At 44.0% G+C, this 20,426-nt stretch overlaps 10 non-coding genes across 10 annotated transcripts; all 10 read left to right on the forward strand.

The window, feature by feature from the left end:
- The first annotated feature begins 2,212 nt into the window (after positions 1-2,212).
- On the forward strand, positions 2,213-2,407 carry LOC141177727 (U2 spliceosomal RNA). The gene has a single exon (XR_012254294.1). It is a non-coding gene; the product is annotated as a U2 spliceosomal RNA (small nuclear RNA).
- Positions 2,408-3,522: 1,115 nt separating this feature from the next.
- LOC141178417 (U2 spliceosomal RNA) lies at positions 3,523-3,713 on the forward strand. The gene has a single exon (XR_012254704.1). It is a non-coding gene; the product is annotated as a U2 spliceosomal RNA (small nuclear RNA).
- A 6,287-nt stretch (positions 3,714-10,000) lies between these two features.
- Positions 10,001-10,197, forward strand: LOC141177824 (U2 spliceosomal RNA). The gene has a single exon (XR_012254368.1). It is a non-coding gene; the product is annotated as a U2 spliceosomal RNA (small nuclear RNA).
- A 1,111-nt stretch (positions 10,198-11,308) lies between these two features.
- Positions 11,309-11,499, forward strand: LOC141178418 (U2 spliceosomal RNA). Its single transcript, XR_012254705.1, has one exon. It is a non-coding gene; the product is annotated as a U2 spliceosomal RNA (small nuclear RNA).
- Positions 11,500-12,611: 1,112 nt separating this feature from the next.
- LOC141178420 (U2 spliceosomal RNA) lies at positions 12,612-12,802 on the forward strand. Its single transcript, XR_012254706.1, has one exon. It is a non-coding gene; the product is annotated as a U2 spliceosomal RNA (small nuclear RNA).
- A 1,115-nt stretch (positions 12,803-13,917) lies between these two features.
- On the forward strand, positions 13,918-14,108 carry LOC141178421 (U2 spliceosomal RNA). Its single transcript, XR_012254707.1, has one exon. It is a non-coding gene; the product is annotated as a U2 spliceosomal RNA (small nuclear RNA).
- Positions 14,109-15,223: 1,115 nt separating this feature from the next.
- On the forward strand, positions 15,224-15,414 carry LOC141178422 (U2 spliceosomal RNA). The gene has a single exon (XR_012254708.1). It is a non-coding gene; the product is annotated as a U2 spliceosomal RNA (small nuclear RNA).
- A 1,115-nt stretch (positions 15,415-16,529) lies between these two features.
- On the forward strand, positions 16,530-16,720 carry LOC141178423 (U2 spliceosomal RNA). The gene has a single exon (XR_012254709.1). It is a non-coding gene; the product is annotated as a U2 spliceosomal RNA (small nuclear RNA).
- A 1,115-nt stretch (positions 16,721-17,835) lies between these two features.
- LOC141178424 (U2 spliceosomal RNA) lies at positions 17,836-18,026 on the forward strand. Its single transcript, XR_012254710.1, has one exon. It is a non-coding gene; the product is annotated as a U2 spliceosomal RNA (small nuclear RNA).
- A 1,116-nt stretch (positions 18,027-19,142) lies between these two features.
- Positions 19,143-19,333, forward strand: LOC141178425 (U2 spliceosomal RNA). Its single transcript, XR_012254711.1, has one exon. It is a non-coding gene; the product is annotated as a U2 spliceosomal RNA (small nuclear RNA).
- Positions 19,334-20,426: the final 1,093 nt, after the last annotated feature.

Raw genomic sequence — 20,426 nt, forward strand, 5'->3', positions numbered from 1 at the left:
GTCCGGACCTGTTGGACCTGTACGAGGAGATGGTGGTGGAGGGTAGAATGCCTCCATCTTTGAGGGAAGGAATGGTCACGATCCTGTACAAGCGGAAGGGAGAGAGGTGCGACCTGAGGAATTGGCGTCCCATCACTCTGCTCAACGTGGACTACAAGATCCTGGCCAAGACGATGGCGACACGACTTAAGACGGTCATCGGACGGATCATCCACCCGGACCAGACCTGCGGCATCCCTGGACGTCGCATCGCAGACAGCCTCGCTCTCGTGCGGGAAACGGTCGAGTACATCAAGGTCCGCCGCGCACACGCGGCCCTGGTCTCCTTGGATCAGGAGAAGGCCTTCGACCGGGTTTCCCACGAGTTCATGGGCCGAGCTCTGCACCGGTTAGGTTTGGGTAACATGTTTTGTTCGTATGTCCGTCTGATGTATTTTGATATCCACAGCTCGGTGTTGGTGAACGGCTGGAAGACTGACCCCTTCCCTGTCCTCTCTGGGGTCAGACAAGGCTGCCCTCTATCACCTCTTCTTTTTGTTTGTGTTATAGAACTCTTCGCAGAGGCTATCCGGCAGAATGGAGAGATCAGAGGGATCACCGCACCGGGTCCGGGACGACACGAGGTCAAGTGCTCGCTCTACATGGACGACGTCACCGTCTTCTGCGCTGATCGTGGTTCAGTCGACGCCCTCGTCCAGACGTGTGAGAGGTTCGGCCGGGCTTCAGGGGCCAAAGTCAACTGCAGGAAGTCGGAAGCCATGCTCTTCGGGGATTGGCAGCCGGCCTCCTCCGCCCCCTTCCCCTTCAACATTCAACCGGATTTCCTCAAGGTGCTGGGAGTCTGGTTCGGGAAGGAAGGAGCGGCCCTCAAGTCCTGGCAAGAACGCTTGGCCAAGGTGAAGCAACGGATCGGACTCTGGAGCCTCAGACACCTCACTTGTGAGGGTAAGGCACTCGTCCTGCGTAATGAGGTCCTGCCCGTCTTGCAGTACACGGCGCAGGCCTGGCCCCCACACGTCACTGTGTGCAGGGCCATTACCAGGACAGTGTTTCACTTTGTCTGGGGATCCAAGATGGACAGAGTCAGGCGGGCCGTCATGTACAAGGAGCCTCGCAAGGGTGGGAAGGGCGTTCCAGATATCCCCACCCTCCTGCGATCCTCTTTTGTGTGTGATTGTGTCCGCCGGACTTTGCAAGTCAAGAATGGCTCCGCGGGCAGGTCCATGTCTCGCTTCTTCCTGCTTCCTCTTTGGAGGCGACTCGGCTGGGACAAGTGGGACAGCTCCTTCCCCTACAACTGGACGACGCCATGGTTCTACGGAGATGTCGTTCGATTTGTGGGGGAGCATCAACTGGAGGGACTCAAGCCCGACTTGTGGAAGCCCAAAACTATCCACAAGCTAATCAGAGCCAAGGATGACGTGGAGAACATCACAGGACTTCACCAGGACACGCTGGAGACTGTGTGGACAAATGTGTCGTCTGACAGGCTGACCAACGGGCACAAGGACTTGTCGTGGATGGCGATTCAGGGCGGACTGCCCGTCCGGTCATTCATGCATGCCCGGAACCTGTGCAAGACCCGGTACTGCCCAAGGTGCCCCTTCGTGGAGGAAACATCTTTGCACACTTTTTGGGACTGCGGATTTGCACAGCGCCTATTGACTGCACTTGAGGACGACCTGAGGAATTCTGTCCCCAGGGCGAGCCTATCGCACCATTCTGTGCTTTACGGACTCTTCCCTGGGGTTCATACCGTCGGAGCCATCCAGGAGGCTTGGCGCCTTATGAACTGCTTCAAGGATGCCGTTTGGGTCGCCAGGAACCGGCTCATCTTGAGGAGGGAGAGGATGTCCATCCAGGACTGCCGCAGGCTGATCCACAGCCTGCTCAGAGACTATTCCATCATGGACGGTCCGGAGGACGAGGATGAGGACTAAACCCCTTCTCCCCCTCTCCCCTTATGTGTCTTGTCTTTCAATAAAGCTTCGGGCCTGTGATTTCCCCCCCCCCATCCCCTTTTTCCCAATCCCCATCCCTTATCACAGTTCGTCGTACTGTATTGATTGACATGCTTTTTCTTTCAGATTGAGTGTTTTGTGTAGCATAGGGGTGTGATGTGTCTAGTTAGTGCGTCGTATCCTCATGCTATGTAAATATGATGTAGAATTCTGTGTGTACTGGGCTGCGGCACTGTACACTGTCTGTTAACTTATTTTTTGTGCTAATAAAAGATATATTCAATCAAAAAAAATCTGTTCTTATCAGTTTAATATCTGATACGTCCCCTATCTGGGGACCATATATTAAATGGATTTTTAGAACAGGGAGATGGGAAAAGAGCTTGCTCTGTCCACTCCACGCATTGACCTGGTATTGCAGTATCTCCAGGACCGGTGCACCCCTTCTTTAATGCAGTTTCTAAAATCAGAAAGAATTGAATTCAATGTTTTTTGTTCATTTTGCTTGTTTGTCGGATTTTGGGATGGACTCTTTGGCTTTGCTTTTCTTCTCCTCATTGGATTTTTCATGTTCAAAGTTGCAGAAGCCAGATTACAAGCTCATTTTGGTTCAACTTCAGCAACTGTGCATTGCATTGCCATGTAATGTGATGCAATGCTATCTTTCTAGCTCTCCCTTTTTACTTCCTTTTGGATAAACAGACATATTAGGCAAGCATTTTGGAGCTTTCACCTAAATAACTACAGGTGGTGAGATAAGCTGCACAATATAATTGACCTTTCAGTATATTGTTGCACACACACCATCTATTTAGCAAATGCCCTTGTTATCAACAGCAGCCTTTTAAACTCACCTGAGCTAACAGGTATGTGCGCTGGTTACTCTGCTGCGCTTAAAATTTCTTTTTTGGTTTGCTACAATGCCTTTTCTGAAACGTTGTCTCCTTCTGCTGGAACACTGACTTCTTTCATTTAATGCCTGCAGACTATAAAAGAGAACCCAACCCAAAAAGTTTGGTTGATTAGTCTGTGGCATTCTGTTAAACTGTTGCTTATGGCGGTCTCTGTGAGCTTCTCAGCGACATTCAGCCAGCCAGGTATCCTGCCTGCAGTAGATGGAATGTGGCAATGGAACGCTGGCTGCGCGTGTCATAATAGGCTCTGAGCCTTTATATACCTGTGCACAGCAGCAGCCACCTTCAGTCTGCTGCTGGACAGCCAGCAGCAGCAGCAGCAGGAGAGGTATGTAATCAGGAGCCCTCCTGCTAAGGGTAGACAGCTGCTCGTTCCACCCCACCCCCCGCCTTAATTGGTTCTCCTCCCTTCCAACGGTGTTGAGGCGGGTGGGAACAGCAGGGGGTGAAGGTGCTGTGTTTAAAGAGGTGGAGTTATGCAGATCTAAAACGCGTGGATTGCAGCAGCAGCAAGCCGAAAAGTGCAGGCATGTAAGGGATCTAGAGGTTGACAACATGTCTTCTTAACGGGAGTCCAGGAGCTCATCTCCACAAATGGACTTTTCAGGATCCTTGGGTGGCTCCGTAGTTTGAAACCAATTCTGGTTATCGCTTCTCGGCCTTTTGGCTAAGATCAAGTGTAGTATCTGTTCTTATCAGTTTAATATCTGATACGTCCCCTATCTGGGGACCATATATTAAATGGATTTTTAGAACAGGGAGATGGAAAAAGAGCTTGCTCTGTCCACTCCACGCATTGACCTGGTATTGCAGTATCTCCAGGACCGGTGCACCCCTTCTTTAATGCAGTTTCTAAAATCAGAAAGAATTGAATTCAATGTTTTTTGTTCATTTTGCTTGTTTGTCGGATTTTGGGATGGACTCTTTGGCTTTGCTTTTCTTCTCCTCATTGGATTTTTCATGTTCAAAGTTGCAGAAGCCAGATTACAAGCTCATTTTGGTTCAACTTCAGCAACTGTGCATTGCATTGCCATGTAATGTGATGCAATGCTATCTTTCTAGCTCTCCCTTTTTACTTCCTTTTGGATAAACAGACATATTAGGCAAGCATTTTGGAGCTTTCACCTAAATAACTACAGGTGGTGAGATAAGCTGCACAATATAATTGACCTTTCAGTATATTGTTGCACACACACCATCTATTTAGCAAATGCCCTTGTTATCAACAGCAGCCTTTTAAACTCACCTGAGCTAACAGGTATGTGCGCTGGTTACTCTGCTGCGCTTAAAATTTCTTTTTTGGTTTGCTACAATGCCTTTTCTGAAACGTTGTCTCCTTCTGCTGGAACACTGACTTCTTTCATTTAATGCCTGCAGACTATAAAAGAGAACCCAACCCAAAAAGTTTGGTTGATTAGTCTGTGGCATTCTGTTAAACTGTTGCTTATGGCGGTCTCTGTGAGCTTCTCAGCGACATTCAGCCAGCCAGGTATCCTGCCTGCAGTAGATGGAATGTGGCAATGGAACGCTGGCTGCGCGTGTCATAATAGGCTCTGAGCCTTTATATACCTGTGCACAGCAGCAGCCACCTTCAGTCTGCTGCTGGACAGCCAGCAGCAGCAGCAGCAGGAGAGGTATGTAATCAGGAGCCCTCCTGCTAAGGGTAGACAGCTGCTCGTTCCACCCCACCCCCCGCCTTAATTGGTTCTCCTCCCTTCCAACGGTGTTGAGGCGGGTGGGAACAGCAGGGGGTGAAGGTGCTGTGTTTAAAGAGGTGGAGTTATGCAGATCTAAAACGCGTGGATTGCAGCAGCAGCAAGCCGAAAAGTGCAGGCATGTAAGGGATCTAGAGGTTGACAACATGTCTTCTTAACGGGAGTCCAGGAGCTCATCTCCACAAATGGACTTTTCAGGATCCTTGGGTGGCTCCGTAGTTTGAAACCAATTCTGGTTATCGCTTCTCGGCCTTTTGGCACGATCTGTAGTGGATCCTGTCATTGGGCTAAAGGTGACCTGTGTGGAGGTTGCTGCTCTCGGCCTTTTGGGTTTACCCAATTGCTGCTATTGGGAGTGGTGGACCAAAGCTGGGAATACCCTTTTATCGCTGGTGGACGGTCTTTTCTTTGTGTAGTGGTGGACGGTCGGAGAGGAGGTCAGAATCCAGAGACGTTTGGCGATCCAAGGAGGTGTTTTTCTTCATTTTTTTCCTGGTGTTATCTGTGGAAAGAAGGAAAGAAGAGAATATGGAGTCCAGGAGGAATACTGGAGGTAGGAGGACTGATCAAGGGGGAAATCCCAATGACTATTTTCATGAGGAATACCCGCTTAAGGACACAATTAGGTTTGTGGTGTCTCCTGGTCATAGGCAAGAGAAGGATGCGACTTTTGTCTATGAGAAGATTTGCAGCTTTTTGAAAATTGAAAAAGACGAATATTATTGTTTTCAAAGTTTCTTTTCAAGGGGCTTCCATGACGTTACTTTAATGAGAAGTTCCCAGTGTGAACGGGTATTTTCTCTTTATGAAATTAATAAGGAGAATGCGCTGTTCGAGGGGGTTAAAGTAATCCCCTCGTTTCAATTTTCATTTAGACTCTTGACAGTCCACATGTTCAGCCCTTTCATTTCTGATCAGGAGGTCCTGTGTTTTCTTAGTACTTACTGTGAGAAGGTGATTGAGAAGGGAAGAGGAAAAACGCAATTTGGGGTATGGAATGGGAAAAGAACTTATTTGGTGGCTTTCAAAAAAGATCCTGATGTAGAGGGTGGTGTACTGAGGCCCCCGCCGGTCGTTTTTATAAACCGTAGCCGTGGGTATTTATTTTTTGCGGGGATGCCTGAATATTGTAGAAAATGTCGAATATATGGCCATAATGACAATGGTTGCAAAAAGTGTTCAGAATGTCCAGGAGCTGGACATCAGGAGGAAGATTGCCCTGCAAAGAGGAATCAGAAGGGCGATGAAGAGATGGATACCGTGCCTGGAAGTCAGCAACAAGGAAAAGTTGATGAGGACATGGAAGGAACAAGGAATGAGGAGGAGGATCTGAGGATGGAGAATGAAAGGAAGGAGAAAGAAAAGGTGGAAAAGGAGAAGAAGAAGGCAGAGAGGTTCAAGAAAATGGAAGAGGAATATAAACAGAATAAAGAGGAGAAGAGTCGGGTGGAGACTGAAAAGGAAGTGAGGAAGAGAGAAGAACAGAAGAGAGAAGAAAAGAAGAAAGAAGATGAGAAGAAAGAAGATCAGAAGAAAGAAGAGCAGAAGATAGAAGAGCAGAAGGGAAAGGAACAGAAGAAAGAACAAAAAAAGGAAGAAGAGGGGAAGAGACATTCTGTGTTATTTGAATTGGGTAAAATTATACAGAAAATCCCGCCGGCAAGTAAAGTGGGAATCATGCAGAAAACTTTACCTCTGGTGGAGCCGTTACCTTCTGGGTCTCAGTCCGGTGGTCAGTCGTGTACTCAGGTCCAGATGGACTGTTCGGATAGAGTTCTGAAAAGAAGGGTAGAAGAAGTTGGAGAGGTGAATATACTAGGTGGAGGGAAAGTGAAAGCTATAGAAAAAGTAGATGTAGCAAAGGACATTGTAGTCTCCAGTTCAGATGAGCAGGAGATTCAAGATTTTTCTACTTCAGACGAGGGTGATGGGGCATGCCCTAAGAATGGCAGACCAGGATGATCCAATTTGCTTCCCTGAATGTTCAGGGGTTAAATAATGAACAAAAAAGAGTTGCTCTATATGATTTTTTAGGATTGGAAAATTTGGACTTTATTTTTTTACAGGAATGTAACCTAAGAAAATCTGTTGATTATGATTTTTTTAAAGAACATTGGTGTGGAAAAGCTATTTTTTCAGGTGGGAATGAAAATAAGAGTGATGGAGTTGGTTTCTTATGTAGTCAACACTGGGACATAGTGGATTATGAGGAGATATACCCGGGTCGAATTCTAAAAGTGGAGATCAAAAAATCTAATCTGATAATTAAATGCTTCTGTGTCTATGCCCATCCTGTTAAAAGCAGAAGGACAGAATTATTTGAAATTTTACAGATGTTTTTAACTGGGTCGGGACCAATAATTGTCAGTGGAGATTTTAATTGTCATCTGAATAGCAAAAAAGACAGCTCCGTTACGGTTTTAAATGGTATTATTTCTGCTAGTAACTTGCAAGATGCATGGGTTGCTTGTGGGAGAAACAAAGGTGAAGAATTAACATGGTCGAGTAATCGTGCTAGTTCTAGAATTGACTATTTTTTTATATCTACCCATTTTAAATGTGACTCTTTTAAATCCGAATTAAGCTGCTTCTCTGATCATAAATTAATAAGATGTGTTGTTGATTGTAATAATGTAGAAAACAGGAAATCCACGCATTGGAAACTAAACACTTCTCTGTTAGAGGACAAGGAAGTAGTTTTAGAGTTTTGTACATTTTATAAAAAACTGAGATTGAAGAGGAGGAGTTTTAAAGATGTTCTGGAGTGGTGGGATTTTTTTAAAAGAGAAACTAAGGTATTTTTTATTAAAGTGGGTAGAAGAATGGCCAGAGAGAAGAGAGAACAATATCGGTTGTTGAATGCAAGGTTACAATGTTTTTATACTTTCAGGAATAATGGAAATAATTTTGACGAAGAAATTGAGTGTGTTAAAAGTCAAATACAAAAAATTTTACATGAAAAAGGGAAAGAGATTATTTTTAATGCTAGAGTGAGAGTTTTGGAAGAAGATGAGAAATGCTCCAAATTCTTCTTTAAAAAAATTGTTGGGAAAAAAGACTTTATGGAAAATGTGGAAGGTGAAATTGTACTGGAAGGAAAGATTAAGAAGGTGGAGGAATTTTATAGTGATTTATTTTCAGAGAAAAAAAGTGATGGCGTTTTGAGGGATCATTTTTTGAATAACCTAAAGTATGCCTTTTCAGAGGAGGGGAAAGAGGTTTTAATTAGTGATTTTACGATTAATGAATTATGGGAAACAATCAAATCCTTTGCAAATTCTAAAACCCCGGGTATGGACGGTTTGCCTATAGAATTTTATAAGTGTTTTTGGAGTTTTTTAAAAGAAGATTTTTTTGAGTTATTTTATCATGTAATGTGTTCATGTTGTACTCCAGGGTCATGGGCAGAAGGGTTGATAGTGTTACTTTTTAAAAAGGGGGAAAAGAGTCTTATCAAGAATTGGAGACCTATAACTCTTCTTAATGCAGACTACAAAATTTATGCGAAAATACTTGCAAACCGTTTAAAAAAGGTAATATCTATTGTAATTGGAGGGGAGCAATCATGCGCAGTTCCTGGGAGAAAAATTACAGATTCACTTTTATTGGTAAGGGACGTGATATGGGATTTTAAAGACAGGGCACAAAAACTAGCATTGATCACATTAGATTTTGAAAAGGCATATGATAGAGTATCACATTGTTTTTTATTTGAAGTTTTAAAGAAAATTGGTTGCCCGGAAGAGTTTATTAATCGTATTAAATGTTTATATGATTTATCTTTTAGTAAAGTGTCTGTTAACGGGTTTTTATCTGGAAGTATTAAGATAACTTGTGGCGTTAAACAGGGCTGCCCTTTGTCTCCTATTTTATTCATATGTGCGATAGAACCTCTTTTAAGTGCTATTAGAAACGATAAGGTGGTGGATGGAGTGTTTCTACCGGGAAATAATAATGTACCTCTTAAGTTTGTGGCATATATGGACGACGTAACAGTATTTGTGAGGAGTATGAGAAGTTTTAACAGAGTTTTAAGGACAGCGGAATGGTTCAGCGGTGCTTCTGGTTTTAAGGTTAACTTTGAAAAATCAGGGGTTTTATCAATTGGTGGTTTTATGATGGATGGGGCTTGTAGGCTTTTAGTGGTTCCAGAGATAAAAATTTTAGGGGTATTCTTTTCATCAAATTGTGGGAATATTAAGAATTGGGAATCACTTTTGGAGCGTGTAAGAAAAAAGATCAGCCTGTGGAAGCTAAGATGCTTGTCGATGGAAGGGAAGATATTAGTGATAAGACAAGTGCTTTTACCCTTGATTTTATATGTTGCCGTTGTTTTTATACCACCGGACTCTGTAATGAAGAAGATTATTAAGGAGTGTTTTAATTTTTTCTGGGGTACAAAGATGGAGAGGGTTAGAAGGGAGGAGTTGTATAAGAAGAAAGAAGACGGAGGGAAGAACTTCCCAGATATTAGAAGGTTTTTATATTGTAAATATCTCTCTTTGTGTTTTAATGTTCTGGTTGGCGAAGAATCGAATCTGAAAGCTATTTTAACATATAACTGCGGTTTTTTTATAAGGAAATATAAATGGTGTGTGATGGATCTGAAGAAACCCCATAGATGGCTACCTCCAGAACATTATATAATTTTGGAAAGAATAATGAGAGAGTTTAACTTGATGAGTGGGGGATGTGAAATACTAACAAATCATAGGAAAATTTTAAAGTTTTTGGAGAATAGAAGTTATACATGTACGGTTGACCAATTCTCATCACAATTATCAAAAGAAATTTGGCTACGGGTTAATGTGCCATTTATTGCAAATGAGCAAAAGGATTTATTATGGAGCATCATAAAGAAGTGTCTTCCAACTAAAGATTTTAATCATAGGAGAGGGTTGGTAAGGAATTCTCAGTGTCCGAGGCATGGTTGTATAGAGGACGAGACGTGTTTACACATCTTTTGGAATTGCGACTTTGCACAAAGGGTTTGGAGGAAGATAAGTACATTGGTTGGAGTTGTAAGTAGTCTTAGGTCTTTTGATTTTAACTTAATATTTTATGGAATTGGTATAAGAAATGTAGAATTTAAAGTGGTTTGGCTAATTGTTTCTGTAGTTAAAATGGCTTTATGGAAATGTAGAAATATTTTATTGTTTAAAAGGACCATGTTATCTGTTAATGATTGTATTAAACTTAGCTTTAGTTATTTATTTATCTACTATTGGAAAGATAGGAAAGATGTAGGTATAGAAGAAGCAGAAAAAATCTGGAGGCAGAAGGAGTGGAATAATATTTTGGATTAATAGTTCGTATTAATATAAATGTTTCTACTTACCTTTTCTGTGTTTCACGGTGATGATTTCTTGGATTTAGTCTTAATTTCTGTGAAATATGAAAGACATAAATCATTTAATTTCGAAATCTGAGTGAAAAAAAAAAAAAAAAAAAAAATCTGTTCTTATCAGTTTAATATCTGATACGTCCCCTATCTGGGGACCATATATTAAATGGATTTTTAGAACAGGGAGATGGAAAAAGAGCTTGCTCTGTCCACTCCACGCATTGACCTGGTATTGCAGTATCTCCAGGACCGGTGCACCCCTTCTTTAATGCAGTTTCTAAAATCAGAAAGAATTGAATTCAATGTTTTTTGTTCATTTTGCTTGTTTGTCGGATTTTGGGATGGACTCTTTGGCTTTGCTTTTCTTCTCCTCATTGGATTTTTCATGTTCAAAGTTGCAGAAGCCAGATTACAAGCTCATTTTGGTTCAACTTCAGCAACTGTGCATTGCATTGCCATGTAATGTGATGCAATGCTATCTTTCTAGCTCTCCCTTTTTACTTCCTTTTGGATAAACAGACATATTAGGCAAGCATTTTGGAGCTTTCACCTAAATAACTACAGGTGGTGAGATAAGCTGCACAATATAATTGACCTTTCAGTATATTGTTGCACACACACCATCTATTTAGCAAATGCCCTTGTTATCAACAGCAGCCTTTTAAACTCAACTGAGCTAACAGGTATGTGCGCTGGTTACTCTGCTGCGCTTAAAATTTCTTTTTGGTTTGCTACAATGCCTTTTCTGAAACGTTGTCTCCTTCTGCTGGAACACTGACTTCTTTCATTTAATGCCTGCAGACTATAAAAGAGAACCCAACCCAAAAAGTTTGGTTGATTAGTCTGTGGCATTCTGTTAAACTGTTGCTTATGGCGGTCTCTGTGAGCTTCTCAGCGACATTCAGCCAGCCAGGTATCCTGCCTGCAGTAGATGGAATGTGGCAATGGAACGCTGGCTGCGCGTGTCATAATAGGCTCTGAGCCTTTATATACCTGTGCACAGCAGCAGCCACCTTCAGTCTGCTGCTGGACAGCCAGCAGCAGCAGCAGGAGAGGTATGTAATCAGGAGCCCTCCTGCTAAGGGTAGACAGCTGCTCGTTCCACCCCACCCCCCGCCTTAATTGGTTCTCCTCCCTTCCAACGGTGTTGAGGCGGGTGGGAACAGCAGGGGGTGAAGGTGCTGTGTTTAAAGAGGTGGAGTTATGCAGATCTAAAACGCGTGGATTGCAGCAGCAGCAAGCCGAAAAGTGCAGGCATGTAAGGGATCTAGAGGTTGACAACATGTCTTCTTAACGGGAGTCCAGGAGCTCATCTCCACAAATGGACTTTTCAGGATCCTTGGGTGGCTCCGTAGTTTGAAACCAATTCTGGTTATCGCTTCTCGGCCTTTTGGCTAAGATCAAGTGTAGTATCTGTTCTTATCAGTTTAATATCTGATACGTCCCCTATCTGGGGACCATATATTAAATGGATTTTTAGAACAGGGAGATGGAAAAAGAGCTTGCTCTGTCCACTCCACGCATTGACCTGGTATTGCAGTATCTCCAGGACCGGTGCACCCCTTCTTTAATGCAGTTTCTAAAATCAGAAAGAATTGAATTCAATGTTTTTTGTTCATTTTGCTTGTTTGTCGGATTTTGGGATGGACTCTTTGGCTTTGCTTTTCTTCTCCTCATTGGATTTTTCATGTTCAAAGTTGCAGAAGCCAGATTACAAGCTCATTTTGGTTCAACTTCAGCAACTGTGCATTGCATTGCCATGTAGAGTGATGCAATGCTATCTTTCTAGCTCTCCCTTTTTACTTCCTTTTGGATAAACAGACATATTAGGCAAGCATTTTGGAGCTTTCACCTAAATAACTACAGGTGGTGAGATAAGCTGCACAATATAATTGACCTTTCAGTATATTGTTGCACACACACCATCTATTTAGCAAATGCCCTTGTTATCAACAGCAGCCTTTTAAACTCACCTGAGCTAACAGGTATGTGCGCTGGTTACTCTGCTGCGCTTAAAATTTCTTTTTTGGTTTGCTACAATGCCTTTTCTGAAACGTTGTCTCCTTCTGCTGGAACACTGACTTCTTTCATTTAATGCCTGCAGACTATAAAAGAGAACCCAACCCAAAAAGTTTGGTTGATTAGTCTGTGGCATTCTGTTAAACTGTGGCTTATGGCGGTCTCTGTGAGCTTCTCAGCGACATTCAGCCAGCCAGGTATCCTGCCTGCAGTAGATGGAATGTGGCAATGGAACGCTGGCTGCGCGTGTCATAATAGGCTCTGAGCCTTTATATACCTGTGCACAGCAGCAGCCACCTTCAGTCTGCTGCTGGACAGCCAGCAGCAGCAGCAGGAGAGGTATGTAATCAGGAGCCCTCCTGCTAAGGGTAGACAGCTGCTCGTTCCACCCCACCCCCCGCCTTAATTGGTTCTCCTCCCTTCCAACGGTGTTGAGGCGGGTGGGAACAGCAGGGGGTGAAGGTGCTGTGTTTAAAGAGGTGGAGTTATGCAGATCTAAAACGCGTGGATTGCAGCAGCAGCAAGCCGAAAAGTGCAGGCATGTAAGGGATCTAGAGGTTGACAACATGTCTTCTTAACGGGAGTCCAGGAGCTCATCTCCACAAATGGACTTTTCAGGATCCTTGGGTGGCTCCGTAGTTTGAAACCAATTCTGGTTATCGCTTCTCGGCCTTTTGGCTAAGATCAAGTGTAGTATCTGTTCTTATCAGTTTAATATCTGATACGTCCCCTATCTGGGGACCATATATTAAATGGATTTTTAGAACAGGGAGATGGAAAAAGAGCTTGCTCTGTCCACTCCACGCATTGACCTGGTATTGCAGTATCTCCAGGACCGGTGCACCCCTTCTTTAATGCAGTTTCTAAAATCAGAAAGAATTGAATTCAATGTTTTTTGTTCATTTTGCTTGTTTGTCGGATTTTGGGATGGACTCTTTGGCTTTGCTTTTCTTCTCCTCATTGGATTTTTCATGTTCAAAGTTGCAGAAGCCAGATTACAAGCTCATTTTGGTTCAACTTCAGCAACTGTGCATTGCATTGCCATGTAATGTGATGCAATGCTATCTTTCTAGCTCTCCCTTTTTACTTCCTTTTGGATAAACAGACATATTAGGCAAGCATTTTGGAGCTTTCACCTAAATAACTACAGGTGGTGAGATAAGCTGCACAATATAATTGACCTTTCAGTATATTGTTGCACACACACCATCTATTTAGCAAATGCCCTTGTTATCAACAGCAGCCTTTTAAACTCACCTGAGCTAACAGGTATGTGCGCTGGTTACTCTGCTGCGCTTAAAATTTCTTTTTTGGTTTGCTACAATGCCTTTTCTGAAACGTTGTCTCCTTCTGCTGGAACACTGACTTCTTTCATTTAATGCCTGCAGACTATAAAAGAGAACCCAACCCAAAAAGTTTGGTTGATTAGTCTGTGGCATTCTGTTAAACTGTTGCTTATGGCGGTCTCTGTGAGCTTCTCAGCGACATTCAGCCAGCCAGGTATCCTGCCTGCAGTAGATGGAATGTGGCAATGGAACGCTGGCTGCGCGTGTCATAATAGGCTCTGAGCCTTTATATACCTGTGCACAGCAGCAGCCACCTTCAGTCTGCTGCTGGACAGCCAGCAGCAGCAGCAGCAGGAGAGGTATGTAATCAGGAGCCCTCCTGCTAAGGGTAGACAGCTGCTCGTTCCACCCCACCCCCCGCCTTAATTGGTTCTCCTCCCTTCCAACGGTGTTGAGGCGGGTGGGAACAGCAGGGGGTGAAGGTGCTGTGTTTAAAGAGGTGGAGTTATGCAGATCTAAAACGCGTGGATTGCAGCAGCAGCAAGCCGAAAAGTGCAGGCATGTAAGGGATCTAGAGGTTGACAACATGTCTTCTTAACGGGAGTCCAGGAGCTCATCTCCACAAATGGACTTTTCAGGATCCTTGGGTGGCTCCGTAGTTTGAAACCAATTCTGGTTATCGCTTCTCGGCCTTTTGGCTAAGATCAAGTGTAGTATCTGTTCTTATCAGTTTAATATCTGATACGTCCCCTATCTGGGGACCATATATTAAATGGATTTTTAGAACAGGGAGATGGAAAAAGAGCTTGCTCTGTCCACTCCACGCATTGACCTGGTATTGCAGTATCTCCAGGACCGGTGCACCCCTTCTTTAATGCAGTTTCTAAAATCAGAAAGAATTGAATTCAATGTTTTTTGTTCATTTTGCTTGTTTGTCGGATTTTGGGATGGACTCTTTGGCTTTGCTTTTCTTCTCCTCATTGGATTTTTCATGTTCAAAGTTGCAGAAGCCAGATTACAAGCTCATTTTGGTTCAACTTCAGCAACTGTGCATTGCATTGCCATGTAATGTGATGCAATGCTATCTTTCTAGCTCTCCCTTTTTACTTCCTTTTGGATAAACAGACATATTAGGCAAGCATTTTGGAGCTTTCACCTAAATAACTACAGGTGGTGAGATAAGCTGCACAATATAATTGACCTTTCAGTATATTGTTGCACACACACCATCTATTTAGCAAATGCCCTTGTTATCAACAGCAGCCTTTTAAACTCACCTGAGCTAACAGGTATGTGCGCTGGTTACTCTGCTGCGCTTAAAATTTCTTTTTTGGTTTGCTACAATGCCTTTTCTGAAACGTTGTCTCCTTCTGCTGGAACACTGACTTCTTTCATTTAATGCCTGCAGACTATAAAAGAGAACCCAACCCAAAAAGTTTGGTTGATTAGTCTGTGGCATTCTGTTAAACTGTTGCTTATGGCGGTCTCTGTGAGCTTCTCAGCGACATTCAGCCAGCCAGGTATCCTGCCTGCAGTAGATGGAATGTGGCAATGGAACGCTGGCTGCGCGTGTCATAATAGGCTCTGAGCCTTTATATACCTGTGCACAGCAGCAGCCACCTTCAGTCTGCTGCTGGACAGCCAGCAGCAGCAGCAGCAGGAGAGGTATGTAATCAGGAGCCCTCCTGCTAAGGGTAGACAGCTGCTCGTTCCACCCCACCCCCCGCCTTAATTGGTTCTCCTCCCTTCCAACGGTGTTGAGGCGGGTGGGAACAGCAGGGGGTGAAGGTGCTGTGTTTAAAGAGGTGGAGTTATGCAGATCTAAAACGCGTGGATTGCAGCAGCAGCAAGCCGAAAAGTGCAGGCATGTAAGGGATCTAGAGGTTGACAACATGTCTTCTTAACGGGAGTCCAGGAGCTCATCTCCACAAATGGACTTTTCAGGATCCTTGGGTGGCTCCGTAGTTTGAAACCAATTCTGGTTATCGCTTCTCGGCCTTTTGGCTAAGATCAAGTGTAGTATCTGTTCTTATCAGTTTAATATCTGATACGTCCCCTATCTGGGGACCATATATTAAATGGATTTTTAGAACAGGGAGATGGAAAAAGAGCTTGCTCTGTCCACTCCACGCATTGACCTGGTATTGCAGTATCTCCAGGACCGGTGCACCCCTTCTTTAATGCAGTTTCTAAAATCAGAAAGAATTGAATTCAATGTTTTTTGTTCATTTTGCTTGTTTGTCGGATTTTGGGATGGACTCTTTGGCTTTGCTTTTCTTCTCCTCATTGGATTTTTCATGTTCAAAGTTGCAGAAGCCAGATTACAAGCTCATTTTGGTTCAACTTCAGCAACTGTGCATTGCATTGCCATGTAATGTGATGCAATGCTATCTTTCTAGCTCTCCCTTTTTACTTCCTTTTGGATAAACAGACATATTAGGCAAGCATTTTGGAGCTTTCACCTAAATAACTACAGGTGGTGAGATAAGCTGCACAATATAATTGACCTTTCAGTATATTGTTGCACACACACCATCTATTTAGCAAATGCCCTTGTTATCAACAGCAGCCTTTTAAACTCACCTGAGCTAACAGGTATGTGCGCTGGTTACTCTGCTGCGCTTAAAATTTCTTTTTTGGTTTGCTACAATGCCTTTTCTGAAACGTTGTCTCCTTCTGCTGGAACACTGACTTCTTTCATTTAATGCCTGCAGACTATAAAAGAGAACCCAACCCAAAAAGTTTGGTTGATTAGTCTGTGGCATTCTGTTAAACTGTTGCTTATGGCGGTCTCTGTGAGCTTCTCAGCGACATTCAGCCAGCCAGGTATCCTGCCTGCAGTAGATGGAATGTGGCAATGGAACGCTGGCTGCGCGTGTCATAATAGGCTCTGAGCCTTTATATACCTGTGCACAGCAGCAGCCACCTTCAGTCTGCTGCTGGACAGCCAGCAGCAGCAGCAGCAGGAGAGGTATGTAATCAGGAGCCCTCCTGCTAAGGGTAGACAGCTGCTCGTTCCACCCCACCCCCCGCCTTAATTGGTTCTCCTCCCTTCCAACGGTGTTGAGGCGGGTGGGAACAGCAGGGGGTGAAGGTGCTGTGTTTAAAGAGGTGGAGTTATGCAGATCTAAAACGCGTGGATTGCAGCAGCAGCAAGCCGAAAAGTGCAGGCATGTAAGGGATCTAGAGGTTGACAACATGTCTTCTTAACGGGAGTCCAGGAGCTCATCTCCACAAATGGACTTTTCAGGATCCTTGGGTGGCTCCGTAGTTTGAAACCAATTCTGGTTATCGCTTCTCGGCCTTTTGGCTAAGATCAAGTGTAGTATCTGTTCTTATCAGTTTAATATCTGATACGTCCCCTATCTGGGGACCATATATTAAATGGATTTTTAGAACAGGGAGATGGAAAAAGAGCTTGCTCTGTCCACTCCACGCATTGACCTGGTATTGCAGTATCTCCAGGACCGGTGCACCCCTTCTTTAATGCAGTTTCTAAAATCAGAAAGAATTGAATTCAATGTTTTTTGTTCATTTTGCTTGTTTGTCGGATTTTGGGATGGACTCTTTGGCTTTGCTTTTCTTCTCCTCATTGGATTTTTCATGTTCAAAGTTGCAGAAGCCAGATTACAAGCTCATTTTGGTTCAACTTCAGCAACTGTGCATTGCATTGCCATGTAATGTGATGCAATGCTATCTTTCTAGCTCTCCCTTTTTACTTCCTTTTGGATAAACAGACATATTAGGCAAGCATTTTGGAGCTTTCACCTAAATAACTACAGGTGGTGAGATAAGCTGCACAATATAATTGACCTTTCAGTATATTGTTGCACACACACCATCTATTTAGCAAATGCCCTTGTTATCAACAGCAGCCTTTTAAACTCACCTGAGCTAACAGGTATGTGCGCTGGTTACTCTGCTGCGCTTAAAATTTCTTTTTTGGTTTGCTACAATGCCTTTTCTGAAACGTTGTCTCCTTCTGCTGGAACACTGACTTCTTTCATTTAATGCCTGCAGACTATAAAAGAGAACCCAACCCAAAAAGTTTGGTTGATTAGTCTGTGGCATTCTGTTAAACTGTTGCTTATGGCGGTCTCTGTGAGCTTCTCAGCGACATTCAGCCAGCCAGGTATCCTGCCTGCAGTAGATGGAATGTGGCAATGGAACGCTGGCTGCGCGTGTCATAATAGGCTCTGAGCCTTTATATACCTGTGCACAGCAGCAGCCACCTTCAGTCTGCTGCTGGACAGCCAGCAGCAGCAGCAGCAGGAGAGGTATGTAATCAGGAGCCCTCCTGCTAAGGGTAGACAGCTGCTCGTTCCACCCCACCCCCCGCCTTAATTGGTTCTCCTCCCTTCCAACGGTGTTGAGGCGGGTGGGAACAGCAGGGGGTGAAGGTGCTGTGTTTAAAGAGGTGGAGTTATGCAGATCTAAAACGCGTGGATTGCAGCAGCAGCAAGCCGAAAAGTGCAGGCATGTAAGGGATCTAGAGGTTGACAACATGTCTTCTTAACGGGAGTCCAGGAGCTCATCTCCACAAATGGACTTTTCAGGATCCTTGGGTGGCTCCGTAGTTTGAAACCAATTCTGGTTATCGCTTCTCGGCCTTTTGGCTAAGATCAAGTGTAGTATCTGTTCTTATCAGTTTAATATCTGATACGTCCCCTATCTGGGGACCATATATTAAATGGATTTTTAGAACAGGGAGATGGAAAAAGAGCTTGCTCTGTCCACTCCACGCATTGACCTGGTATTGCAGTATCTCCAGGACCGGTGCACCCCTTCTTTAATGCAGTTTCTAAAATCAGAAAGAATTGAATTCAATGTTTTTTGTTCATTTTGCTTGTTTGTCGGATTTTGGGATGGACTCTTTGGCTTTGCTTTTCTTCTCCTCATTGGATTTTTCATGTTCAAAGTTGCAGAAGCCAGATTACAAGCTCATTTTGGTTCAACTTCAGCAACTGTGCATTGCATTGCCATGTAATGTGATGCAATGCTATCTTTCTAGCTCTCCCTTTTTTACTTCCTTTTGGATAAACAGACATATTAGGCAAGCATTTTGGAGCTTTCACCTAAATAACTACAGGTGGTGAGATAAGCTGCACAATATAATTGACCTTTCAGTATATTGTTGCACACACACCATCTATTTAGCAAATGCCCTTGTTATCAACAGCAGCCTTTTAAACTCACCTGAGCTAACAGGTATGTGCGCTGGTTACTCTGCTGCGCTTAAAATTTCTTTTTTGGTTTGCTACAATGCCTTTTCTGAAACGTTGTCTCCTTCTGCTGGAACACTGACTTCTTTCATTTAATGCCTGCAGACTATAAAAGAGAACCCAACCCAAAAAGTTTGGTTGATTAGTCTGTGGCATTCTGTTAAACTGTTGCTTATGGCGGTCTCTGTGAGCTTCTCAGCGACATTCAGCCAGCCAGGTATCCTGCCTGCAGTAGATGGAATGTGGCAATGGAACGCTGGCTGCGCGTGTCATAATAGGCTCTGAGCCTTTATATACCTGTGCACAGCAGCAGCCACCTTCAGTCTGCTGCTGGACAGCCAGCAGCAGCAGCAGCAGGAGAGGTATGTAATCAGGAGCCCTCCTGCTAAGGGTAGACAGCTGCTCGTTCCACCCCACCCCCCGCCTTAATTGGTTCTCCTCCCTTCCAACGGTGTTGAGGCGGGTGGGAACAGCAGGGGGTGAAGGTGCTGTGTTTAAAGAGGTGGAGTTATGCAGATCTAAAACGCGTGGATTGCAGCAGCAGCAAGCCGAAAAGTGCAGGCATGTAAGGGATCTAGAGGTTGACAACATGTCTTCTTAACGGGAGTCCAGGAGCTCATCTCCACAAATGGACTTTTCAGGATCCTTGGGTGGCTCCGTAGTTTGAAACCAATTCTGGTTATCGCTTCTCGGCCTTTTGGCTAAGATCAAGTGTAGTATCTGTTCTTATCAGTTTAATATCTGATACGTCCCCTATCTGGGGACCATATATTAAATGGATTTTTAGAACAGGGAGATGGAAAAAGAGCTTGCTCTGTCCACTCCACGCATTGACCTGGTATTGCAGTATCTCCAGGACCGGTGCACCCCTTCTTTAATGCAGTTTCTAAAATCAGAAAGAATTGAATTCAATGTTTTTTGTTCATTTTGCTTGTTTGTCGGATTTTGGGATGGACTCTTTGGCTTTGCTTTTCTTCTCCTCATTGGATTTTTCATGTTCAAAGTTGCAGAAGCCAGATTACAAGCTCATTTTGGTTCAACTTCAGCAACTGTGCATTGCATTGCCATGTAATGTGATGCAATGCTATCTTTCTAGCTCTCCCTTTTTACTTCCTTTTGGATAAACAGACATATTAGGCAAGCATTTTGGAGCTTTCACCTAAATAACTACAGGTGGTGAGATAAGCTGCACAATATAATTGACCTTTCAGTATATTGTTGCACACACACCATCTATTTAGCAAATGCCCTTGTTATCAACAGCAGCCTTTTAAACTCACCTGAGCTAACAGGTATGTGCGCTGGTTACTCTGCTGCGCTTAAAATTTCTTTTTTGGTTTGCTACAATGCCTTTTCTGAAACGTTGTCTCCTTCTGCTGGAACACTGACTTCTTTCATTTAATGCCTGCAGACTATAAAAGAGAACCCAACCCAAAAAGTTTGGTTGATTAGTCTGTGGCATTCTGTTAAACTGTTGCTTATGGCGGTCTCTGTGAGCTTCTCAGCGACATTCAGCCAGCCAGGTATCCTGCCTGCAGTAGATGGAATGTGGCAATGGAACGCTGGCTGCGCGTGTCATAATAGGCTCTGAGCCTTTATATACCTGTGCACAGCAGCAGCCACCTTCAGTCTGCTGCTGGACAGCCAGCAGCAGCAGCAGCAGGAGAGGTATGTAATCAGGAGCCCTCCTGCTAAGGGTAGACAGCTGCTCGTTCCACCCCACCCCCCGCCTTAATTGGTTCTCCTCCCTTCCAACGGTGTTGAGGCGGGTGGGAACAGCAGGGGGTGAAGGTGCTGTGTTTAAAGAGGTGGAGTTATGCAGATCTAAAACGCATGGATTGCAGCAGCAGCAAGCCGAAAAGTGCAGGCATGTAAGGGATCTAGAGGTTGACAACATGTCTTCTTAACGGGAGTCCAGGAGCTCATCTCCACAAATGGACTTTTCAGGATCCTTGGGTGGCTCCG

Source organism: Phyllobates terribilis, unplaced genomic scaffold (assembly GCF_046119375.1).
Source record: "Phyllobates terribilis strain yellow unplaced genomic scaffold, ASM4611937v1 Scaffold_27__1_contigs__length_16484149, whole genome shotgun sequence".
NCBI lineage: Eukaryota > Metazoa > Chordata > Amphibia > Anura > Dendrobatidae > Phyllobates > Phyllobates terribilis.